This window comes from Neopelma chrysocephalum, unplaced genomic scaffold (genome assembly GCF_003984885.1).
Source record: "Neopelma chrysocephalum unplaced genomic scaffold, ASM398488v2 Primary Assembly neopelma1_286, whole genome shotgun sequence".
Lineage (NCBI taxonomy): Eukaryota > Metazoa > Chordata > Aves > Passeriformes > Pipridae > Neopelma > Neopelma chrysocephalum.
This window is the reverse complement of record NW_020897948.1, coordinates 921,694-931,080: the sequence shown is the minus strand read 5'-3', so window position 1 is coordinate 931,080 and position 9,387 is coordinate 921,694. Positions and strand designations below refer to the sequence as shown.

Genomic DNA, 9,387 nt, shown 5'->3' with positions numbered 1-9,387 from the left:
ATGTAGCAGCCATGAGCATCCCACCCATGAGAATGAGAGGAAGAGGGAGATGCTGGAGGGAGACAGAGGGATGATGGAGGTGAATGGCTGGTCAGTAACATAACGTAGTTGTACTGGTGGCACAATTGTTCATTTGCATTTCCTTGGGGTATTGATGCTGATATTAATTAAGAGCAATTATAGTGCCACTTTCTCAGTGCAAGAGCAGCATGCAAAGGGAAAAGCACTGTTACAGCCAGCATACTGCTTCCTCCAGAGCTTCAATGGCATCGTTTAGTGTGAGGGACCTGCTGTGTGAGGGGAGGCCTGGCACCCAGACATTTTCCTTCTCCCACATATCAGATGTGCGAAGAGGTGCCTGGATTGGCACTGTTCTTGGGTGTCTGGGGTACCCTGAGAGTGCTGGTGACAGGCACAGACGTGATGAGTGATGTCAGCACTGAACAGATACTTACATCCCAGTAGCTACTGGTGGTGATACAGGATGCTGGGCGCTTGTGGTGGATATCTGTGCACCCAGGAGGGATGCTTAGACCATTCCTAGCAGATGCTGATGGCTCCCATGATGGACATGAGTGGCTCTAGTGGTACATAGCTTTAGAGCAGGACAGCGATAGCACATGACAGCGATCAGTGGTGCTGATGCTCTGGGTGGCTGGAGGCAGCATTGGCCATGGATACTGGCTGTGCTGGTGGCTGTCACAGGATCTACACCTCTGAATCACTGGCTCAAACCTAGCACAGCTCACTAGTAGCTGGAATTCACCTTTCCCATGGAGAGAGTTGTGAAACGGCCGGATAGTGTCAGTGCGGTGGCTGCTGATGCTGTCTGTGGGACCTGGACGTGTCACAGGTAGTCCTGTCACAGTCACACAGAGCTGCATCCACACAGTGCTGGGAGCAGTGGGCTGTTGGCAGTGACCTGGCACCTCACTGACATCCTTGAGCTCAGAAGTGTCTGGGTTTGGGGTGGGGAGTTGTTCCTTGTCTTTAAGAGCTGATATCTCCACAACAGAGGCCTCCTGGGTTAGGAAGGGGCACATGAGCTGCACTTTCTGGATCAGCATCTGTCTCTGCTTTCATGGCCCTGGCCCAGACTCAGCAGCAGGAAACAAAAAAACAGGTGTTTTGGTGTAGAAGACAGATGAGCTCTGGGGACAGATGTGGCTGCCCTGCCTCCTGTTTGGCTGTCCCAGGGCCTGCGCCTTTCCTTTCATCATTCTCTCCACAGTATTGGGGTTCAAGTGGGAAGGTGATGAGGGTCTGTACCAGATTTGAGAGAGTGGTCTTCTGATTTTCCCAGGCTTTCCATTCTTCTGTCTTTTGGGATATCCACCATGAGAGCCTCTCAGTGGACAAAAAGTCCTCTTATTCTCTACTTGCACTGTACCTATCCATCTATCTAGTCTTTGCTTCCTTGGAGCACATTCTAAGGAGGGCTGTTGAGCATGTTTGAAGGAAACACAGTGTCTCTGCCATAACCCAAGCATAAATGCACCTGGAATGTCTGTAATCCATGCAGGCATGAGTTAACCTGGGGATAAAACCCCTGTTGCTGGATGGTGGCAGGTGACAGAGCGGGGTCTCATGGGCACTGCAGTGCCCATCTCTCTACAAAGAGCTGTTGTCTCATCTCTGGCACTGGGGCACCAGTTTGGTCATCTTTTGCATCATCAGAGAGGCAGTCAAGCCCAGCACTCGGATCCAGCTTTCTTTGAAAAATTGCCAGGGTTCATATCCTTGTCCTGGCTTTCCATGTGTCCTCCCGGCCAAGAAACTGGGGTTCACCTATTTTAATCCCCCCTTGAGCTCTAGGCAGGCCTTCTCAAACCCAGACGGCCACCTCTGTTCAATGTGGAATGAAAAAGCTGTCCTAGAAAGGCTGACTCCTCTTTTGAGTTCCCATGCCATTCCAATCTCTTGCTTCCCAGCAGCAATAGGCTGAGTTCCTCAGTTTGTCCCAGAACCTCATAGTCCAGGACAGAAAAGCTCAGATATTTGTTGATGTAAATCCCAAATAGTATTTAACCTCACTGATTAGGTAACTCAGGCTGTGTTCACTGTGTGGTGCATAGGATTTTGAGGACACTAAGAATCACTGGGGTTTTTTCCTTTCTTTATTTATCTGACTTTTCCTACAGAGAGTATTTTTCCAGTTGTTTGCAGTGTGGCTGATGGTGGATGGCAGGGAAGGAAGAAGCACAAGGCTTTAGCTGCAGCACAGTAGCACCTAGTGACCAGATGGGAGAGGTTTACAGGGTTTCCAGTGTGAGCTGCTCGAGCAGGGGTTCAATGAGCAGCATCAGTAGGTGAGAGTCAGACACGGGTTTTGGCAGTGCATAGCTGGGACATGCCAAAGGGAACACCAAAGGCTGCCATCTGCCACCCCAGCCAGGTGTTTATCCCCAGGATATTCCTTCGTGCCTCTCCAGTGTCTGCTCTCCCAGGGCTCAACTCAAGGGGACAGCCCAGAGCATGAGGCACAGAGGGTTACAGGATCCCCCTGCCCAGGGCTGCAAAGGGGGTCCTTAGGGGGCTATCCCATGACAAAGAAACAAGGGCAGGAAAGTCAAAGGGCACTTTCCCATGAAGGGGATCACCCCAGCCATGAGCCCCCAGACAAGGAGCAGGGGCACTTTGGATGTTTTCCTCCCCACTTGGCTGATTTCCAGTCCATCCTCTCAGTCCACATGACCCACAGAGGGACATGGGACTCACTTCCACATCTTCCCCTGCTCCCATGGGCATTGCCTCTGCTTCCTCACATAGGGTGCTGTCTCCTGTTTGCCCTGTGCCTTTGCTAGAACTGAAGTGGCACAATCTCAGTGTCAGGCAGAACTGTCCTGTGTTTACGGCATTGAGATTGTGGCTTGGGATGTACATCAGGAAGATGCCTCTCTGATCTCTGTGACCTGAAGATATTTTCCCTTTTCTCTCTGCCCAGCAGGCCTTCATGAGGGACAACCCTGGAGCCCAGAGGGACACATCGTGCACAGGATGCTGAATCTGGCCTAGTCCTCTAGCCCAGCAAGCTGTGAGAGGTACAGTATGGCCCAGGGGTGACTTTAGGACTACAGAAACAGGGATGTGGGGGACAGACCCAGCTGTGTGTTTGTGGACAAGGGCAGTGGAGCAGGAGGGAGGAGGAGACTGGGGAAGGGGAGCTGGGAGGGTGATTCAATGACAATTTTCCAACCATCTAGTAGTGAATCCTGCAACGCGCCCCTTGCAAAATAAAGTTATGAAATCTCATCCCTATTGCTATAGTAACGTCACGCCTCCGCGCTGACCCACTTTGAGACAAAGGAAGTGTTCCCGAGCTCCAAGCATGCAGGAGGCTGTGGATGGTCCCAGTCTGTTCTCTGAAGGAATGGCAGAGGGAGCTGCTGGCTTCTCCCTCCCGCTCCTCTTTGCCCCAGGACCCTCATGCAAGAGGAGCTGCTTTGTTTAAGGCACTGAGTAAATCCGCTGCCAAAGAGCATCTCTATCCTGCATCCCAAATGCAGGGAGGGCCCTGCCTAGCATCATCTGGACCTGTCTGGCTTCATCTGGACATTTAAGCAATGAGAACATCTGTCCTGGAGCAAAGCAACATCCTTGCACAGCAGCAGAGACCTGGTGGTGCAGCAGTGACAGCCCTCGTCATTTGGAGCATGCTGTAACTACTCTGCCACAAACATTGAGGGCAAGGAGATACAGAATCATAAAATCATGGAATAGCCTGAGTGAGAAGGGACCCACAAGGACCATCGAGTCCAACTCCTGGCCCCGTGCAGGAAACCCCAAATTTCCCACCATGTGCCTCAGAGCATTGTCCAAATGGTCCTTGAGCTCTGGCAGCCTTGGTGCTGTGCCCACTGCCCTGGGGAGCCTGGTCAGTGCCCAACCACCCTCTGGGGGAAGAACCTTTTCCTGAGATCCAGCCTAACCCTGCCCTGGCACAGCTCCACCTGTTCCTTCGGGTCACAGAGAGCAGAGATCGGTGCTGCCCCTCCACTGCCCCTCGTGAGGAGCTGCAGACCCTGATGAGGTCTGACCTCCGTCTCCCCTTCTCCAGGCTGGGCCTCCTCCTCCCCAGTGTGGTCCTCAGTGCCCCCAGTCTGGGGACTGCTGCTTGCTCTGGCAGCACAGTGAGGCAGGAAGACTCAGATGGGGCTTGGGCAGGGTGATAGCACAGAAGGCCAAGCAGAGTCTCTGCCTTCCTCTCTGTCAACAAGTTTTCAGTTCAAATGTGGACTCCCTGGGAGTCATAGCATAGGCAAGGTAAGGGCTTTGCCCCATAGGGGTCTTTGCAAACATTCCCCCACCCCCTCCAGGCACCTTGAACAGCCCTGACCAGAACAGGTTGGGTTTGGTCCAGAATGTTCTCATTAGCTGCTTTTCCACATGAGCAGGAACCTGCCCCTTGTGGTCTCCAGCATGTGCCCCGAGTGCCCTGTAAGGGAGCAGAGGTTGCAGGTGGGTTTCAAAGACAAAGACACATATTTGCTGCCCTGGTCCTTCCATTCCATCCACCTCATCAGCTCTCCTGCTCTCTTCCTGAAAACTCCCTTTCTTATCTGTCTCATTTGTCTCATCTGACCTACTTAATGCTTTGCATTTCTTGCTTCAGAGCAGATCCCATGTCATGGAGAACTTTGAGAAACTTCTATTTAGGGACAGACAAATAGGTTGTGAAGTTTCTGGGGTTTTGCTCCCTTAAGAGTTGATTATATTACCAATGACATCGGCATGGAAATAAGTTCTCTGTGTCTCTCAGGAGTTCATCTGCTCCTCCAGCTTAGCCAACACCTGAAGTTAAAAATCTCTGTCATATTACAACCTTTGACTTTCACAGCATTGGGCTGTGCTGATACCAAAAAAAAAAAAAGGCATTTAGAGCATTTAAGGAAGATAAATTATTCCTCATCTGTTTTGGGATGGCGCCAGTCAGATCCCATCCTTCCTTATCGCCCCAGTGTTCCTCACACACAGTCCCAGCAGAGATGGCCCTTGGCCTGAAGAACAAGCAGGAGACCACAGGTATGGGTGGCAATAGGGCAATATTCACCGACCATGAGACCTCAGGACCTGTGAGCAGATCCCCCATTCTAAAGGCACAAGCCATTTATTCAGATGTGAGGTGAAATGTGAGGAGATCCTTCCCCTGGGACACCGCAGTGCTGAGGGGTCAGCGCCACACACTCCGTCGAGCTCACACACCAACGCAGCCAACGCTGGGGTTTGGTCCATCTGGTGAGAGCTGCCTGGCAAGGGGTTGAGGATGGGCTGGGTGAGCCCCTGGGACACCCTCAGACAATGGGCAGACTAGTCCTCTAAAGTGATTTCCCATTTCTCAAGGAGGGATCCCTCACAGGTGAGACGTGTGGCTACTGTCTCCCCTCCATTGCTGTACAGAGAGTGCCTGGTTCTGGTGATACTGTCACAGTGGGAACATCCATGTGACATTAACTCCTCCTCAGGAGCCCCTGGCTTCATCCCAGGATGGGCAGTGCTGCTGCTCAGCCCTGGCATCCTCTACCCCGGGATGGAGCTCCCCAGGCAGCAGTGGAAAACATCCCAGGGAGTAGCAAGCGGCAGGGGGAGGCTGGAGGAAGGTCTGTTGTGTAATGAATTGTTCTAAGCAGAAGCTGACTATTTTTATCCCCCGCGATTAGATTCTGAACTCTGAATCATCATTAATGCAGGGCTCTGGCAGCCGGCAGCCCCCCTCGCCGAACGCCACATCAAGTGTTCCTGCTAATTCAGGGAACGTTTGACTCCGTGCGTGTGGGCAGACCCACGTCACCTACACCACAGTACACAATCTTTTAAGCTTCTTGCAGCAGGGTGAGGGGAGGCATTTTTCTTCTGCGGGTTGCGAATCCTCTATTCCTTCTCCAGCCGGTTGTTAGCGTGCTGCTGGTTTCTATATATAAAAGCCACCTCTGTGTTTGCAGCCAGCTTGGATGGCTGGGCCAGGGTTTACGTGGGAGAGTGTGGTATGTGGAGCCCTGGAAAACCTGATTGGCAAAGGGGAGGACTAGATGACTCCAAAGGGTGCCTGCAGCCCCGTCAGTCAGGGGTGTCTTCTGAAGGATGTGTGCCCTGAGCAGGCCCATTTTACACGCTGCTGCTTCTCCTGATGCTTCTGCCTGTTTCTCCTGAGCAGCACCCAAATGGCTCCTGCTCCTTCGTGGCCAGCCCTGCCTCAGGAGTACATAGAATCAGAGAACCAGAGAATTACCAAAGAGTTTGGGTTGGAAGGGACCTTAGAAACCATCTCATTCCAGCCCCCTACCATGGGCAGGGACACCTTCCACTAGCCCAGGTTTCTCCAAGCCACATCCAACCTGGCCTTGGATACTTCCAGGGATGAGGCAACCACAGCTTCTCTGGGCAATCTGTGCCAGGGCCTCCCCACCCTCACTTTGTGATATTTCTTCCCAGTATCCCATCTCACCCTGCCCTCTGACAGTGGGAAGCCATTCCCCCTTGCCCTGTCACTCCAGGCCCTTGTCCAAAGTCCCTCTCCAACTCTCTTGGAGCCCCTTTAGGCCCTGGAAGGAGCCTTCTCTTCTCCAGGTGAACATCCCCAGCTCTCCCAGCCTGGCTCCAGAGCAGAGGGGCTCCAGCCCTTGGAGCATCTCCACGGCCTCCTCTAGACTTGCTCCAACAGTTCTATGTCCCTCTGATGCTGGGGAACCCAGAGCTGGAGGCAGCCCTGCAGGTGAGGTCTCACCTGAGTGGGGCAGAGGGGCAGAAACCCCCCTCACCTACTGCCCATGCCGTGGGATGAGCCCAGGATACAGCTGACTGTCACCGATCTCTCCCCTGTCCTGTTCTTACATGTCTTGTCACACACACCCTGTTCACACATGTCCCTCCCCAACGAGCCCTGTCCAGGTGAACCCTGCTTTGTCTGTGAGCTCAAGAAATGCTCCCGGCCCACACAGGGGGTTATATCAATGCCTGCCAAGGAGCCTAAGGACAGAGTCTCTGGCTTCTGCTGGCACCATCTGGACCCAGGTCTCGCTGTGTCTGGTGCCAGGTGTTGTGTACAGGTGCAGTGATTTTGTGGTGCATTATGTCCTTTAGGTGGGATGTGGCAGCTGGGGATGAGAGAGCCCAGCTCTCCCGAGGGGTGGCAGATCTCTCCTTACATTTAGCATGGATGCAGTATGTGGGCAGTGGCTTTGGCATTTCCACAGGGAATAAACTTAGAAGCTGTTGGAAAGCTCTGCTGATGGGAATAGTGGGAGATCTATGGCAGAGCTGTGAGGGGGAGGCAGAGAGAAGAAGAAAGGAAGGGAAGGGGAGATGATGCTTTTTGCTATGGTTTTGGGGAGAAAGAATCAGAGTCACAGACTGGTTTGGGTTGGAAGAGACCTTAAAGCTCATCCAGTTCACAGGGCAGCCACAGCTTCTTTGGGCTACCTGTGCCAGGGCCTCAGCACCACTTGAAGAGCTCTTCAAGTGCCCATTTCTGTGTCAAGGCATCTCTCAGCTGCAGCAGTGATGGCTGTGTCAGCAGAGGAGGGCAGCCAGGGAGAGGACAAGGAGTCCTTGTGTGGAAGATGTGTGCCAGGGGTAGGGGAGGGAGGGCAGCAGCACCGAGCCAGCCCCCGCTGCTGCCTGTGGAGGGTGAGATTAGACACCAGCCCAGTGCTTGCAGCTCCCTGGTTCTACAAGAGCATAAGCTCCCATGCTCAGAGTGCACCCCATGCTCAGCCTGCACCCCCAACACGCTACACACAAGGAGCAGAAATACAGAACATGGGGTGCTTTTGGAGCTCCCTGTGATCTGCCAGGCTTGCTGAGAGGGAGTTGCCTTGCCTGGTGACCCACAGCACCCCCAGGACCCCTCTGCCACACATCGGGCTGGCAAACAGCAGCCAACTGCAAAGTGAGAGCCTGGAAACGGATGGAAGTAGAGAGCAGCGAGGTGTGGTGAGGCTGGCAAGGTGAGGGGCTGTATGTCCTTGCTGAAAGGGTCTGCCCTGTCCTCTGCCCTGTCTCCTCCATGCCCTCAGGATAAGATGGTTTAAGGTGGGTTTGCAGAAATTAAGGCAATAGAAAAAGGGCAGCATCTCCTAAAACCCACATCTGCCACAAAAGTTCAAACGGAGGGGGCAAAAGAGACAATGACATTGGTTTGCCCAAGTCCCTTGTCATGCAGAGCCCCAGTACAGAAGCTCATCACAGCTGTTGGTGGGCAATCCGTGCCTGGAAGTGTTCAAGTCCAGGTTGGACAGGGCTTGGAGCAACCTGGTCTAGAGGAAGGTGTCCCTGCCCATGGCAGGGATTTGGAAAGAGATGAGTGATAAGGTCCCTTCCAATCCAAACCATTGCATGATTCTCTGATGTAATTCCATCCCCTGCCCAGTGTCTGGAGCTGCTGGAGCTGAATTGGGTGCAGCCCATCCAAGCCTGCAGGCACCTCCCAAGCTGCTGCTGTTAACCATGCCCAAGAGGAGGCTGCTTCCAGCTGAGGTTTGGGACACACAAAAGTGTCATAAATCAGGTCAGGTCAGTTCACCTGCTTCACCTCAGAGACCTCTGAGTATCAGCAAAGTCACTGGGAAGAGGAAGGGCAGCCCTGAGAAAACAGGCTGAGGGGAAGGGAAGTAATGGGGCAAGACCAGCTCCTTCCCATGGGCTCAGAGGTCCTGTCCTCACCCTGGCAGCCCCTGCTGCAACCCTCTGCTAGTCAGGTCTTGTCTTATGATGACCCTGGGTGTCCCCTCTGTGGTGGGGGACAGGCCACCCCCCTGCTGTGGTGCCTGGCTCAGGGCAAGGGGACACACTGGGGGCACTGGGCAGCTGCCCTGGGAGGCAGCCCTTGCCCAGTCTGTGAGCTGAAGGATCATGGATTTGGGAGATTTAGTTTCGAGCTTTTTCATCTGTCCAAATTAAAAAGATGGCGGGGAAGAAGCTAATTGGACCTTTCCCTTCTGTGACCCCATGTCTCAAGAAAATGCCATGGATTGCAGAGAGTAACTGAAATGTAAGAAAACAGTTTAATCCATCTTAAAGGGAGATCAGCTGACAGAGGAGGCAGCAAGCACAGCATGGTGGGCACCAGGAGCTGGGGGGGGCCGCAGCCCTGCCCCCAACACATGCTCAGCAGCAGACGCATCTCTGGCCAGCAAGGAAAGGGATCCCAGAGCTGGAAGGACAGGCAGGAGGATCAGGACCTGTGACAGCCCAGCAGGAGTCCACAGGAGGAGAAAGAAGCAATGAACTCCCTGCCATATAGAAGCAAGTGTCCACCCTTGGCAAGGGCTCACCAGTCTGGGAGAGAGGGAGCTCCCTGCGCTCCCCTGCTCCCACATTCCCATCCCTTCTGCTCCTGCCCCTCTGGAAGCTTCTTTTTCCCTCCTTTCCCATTCATCCCCAGCCCCTTAG

At 53.5% G+C, this 9,387-nt stretch overlaps 1 protein-coding gene across 4 annotated transcripts in view; it reads left to right on the top strand.

Annotated features, from left to right (window-relative positions):
* Positions 1-2,934: 2,934 nt before the first annotated feature.
* DLGAP4 (DLG associated protein 4) overlaps positions 2,935-9,387 on the top strand; it is a 73,845-nt gene continuing 67,392 nt past the window's right edge. For all 4 annotated transcript variants that reach the window (XM_027704730.1, XM_027704728.1, XM_027704727.1 and 1 more), the window contains exon 1: positions 2,935-3,041. The gene's annotated coding sequence lies outside the window, so the exon portion shown is untranslated. The remainder of the gene's footprint in view (positions 3,042-9,387) is intronic.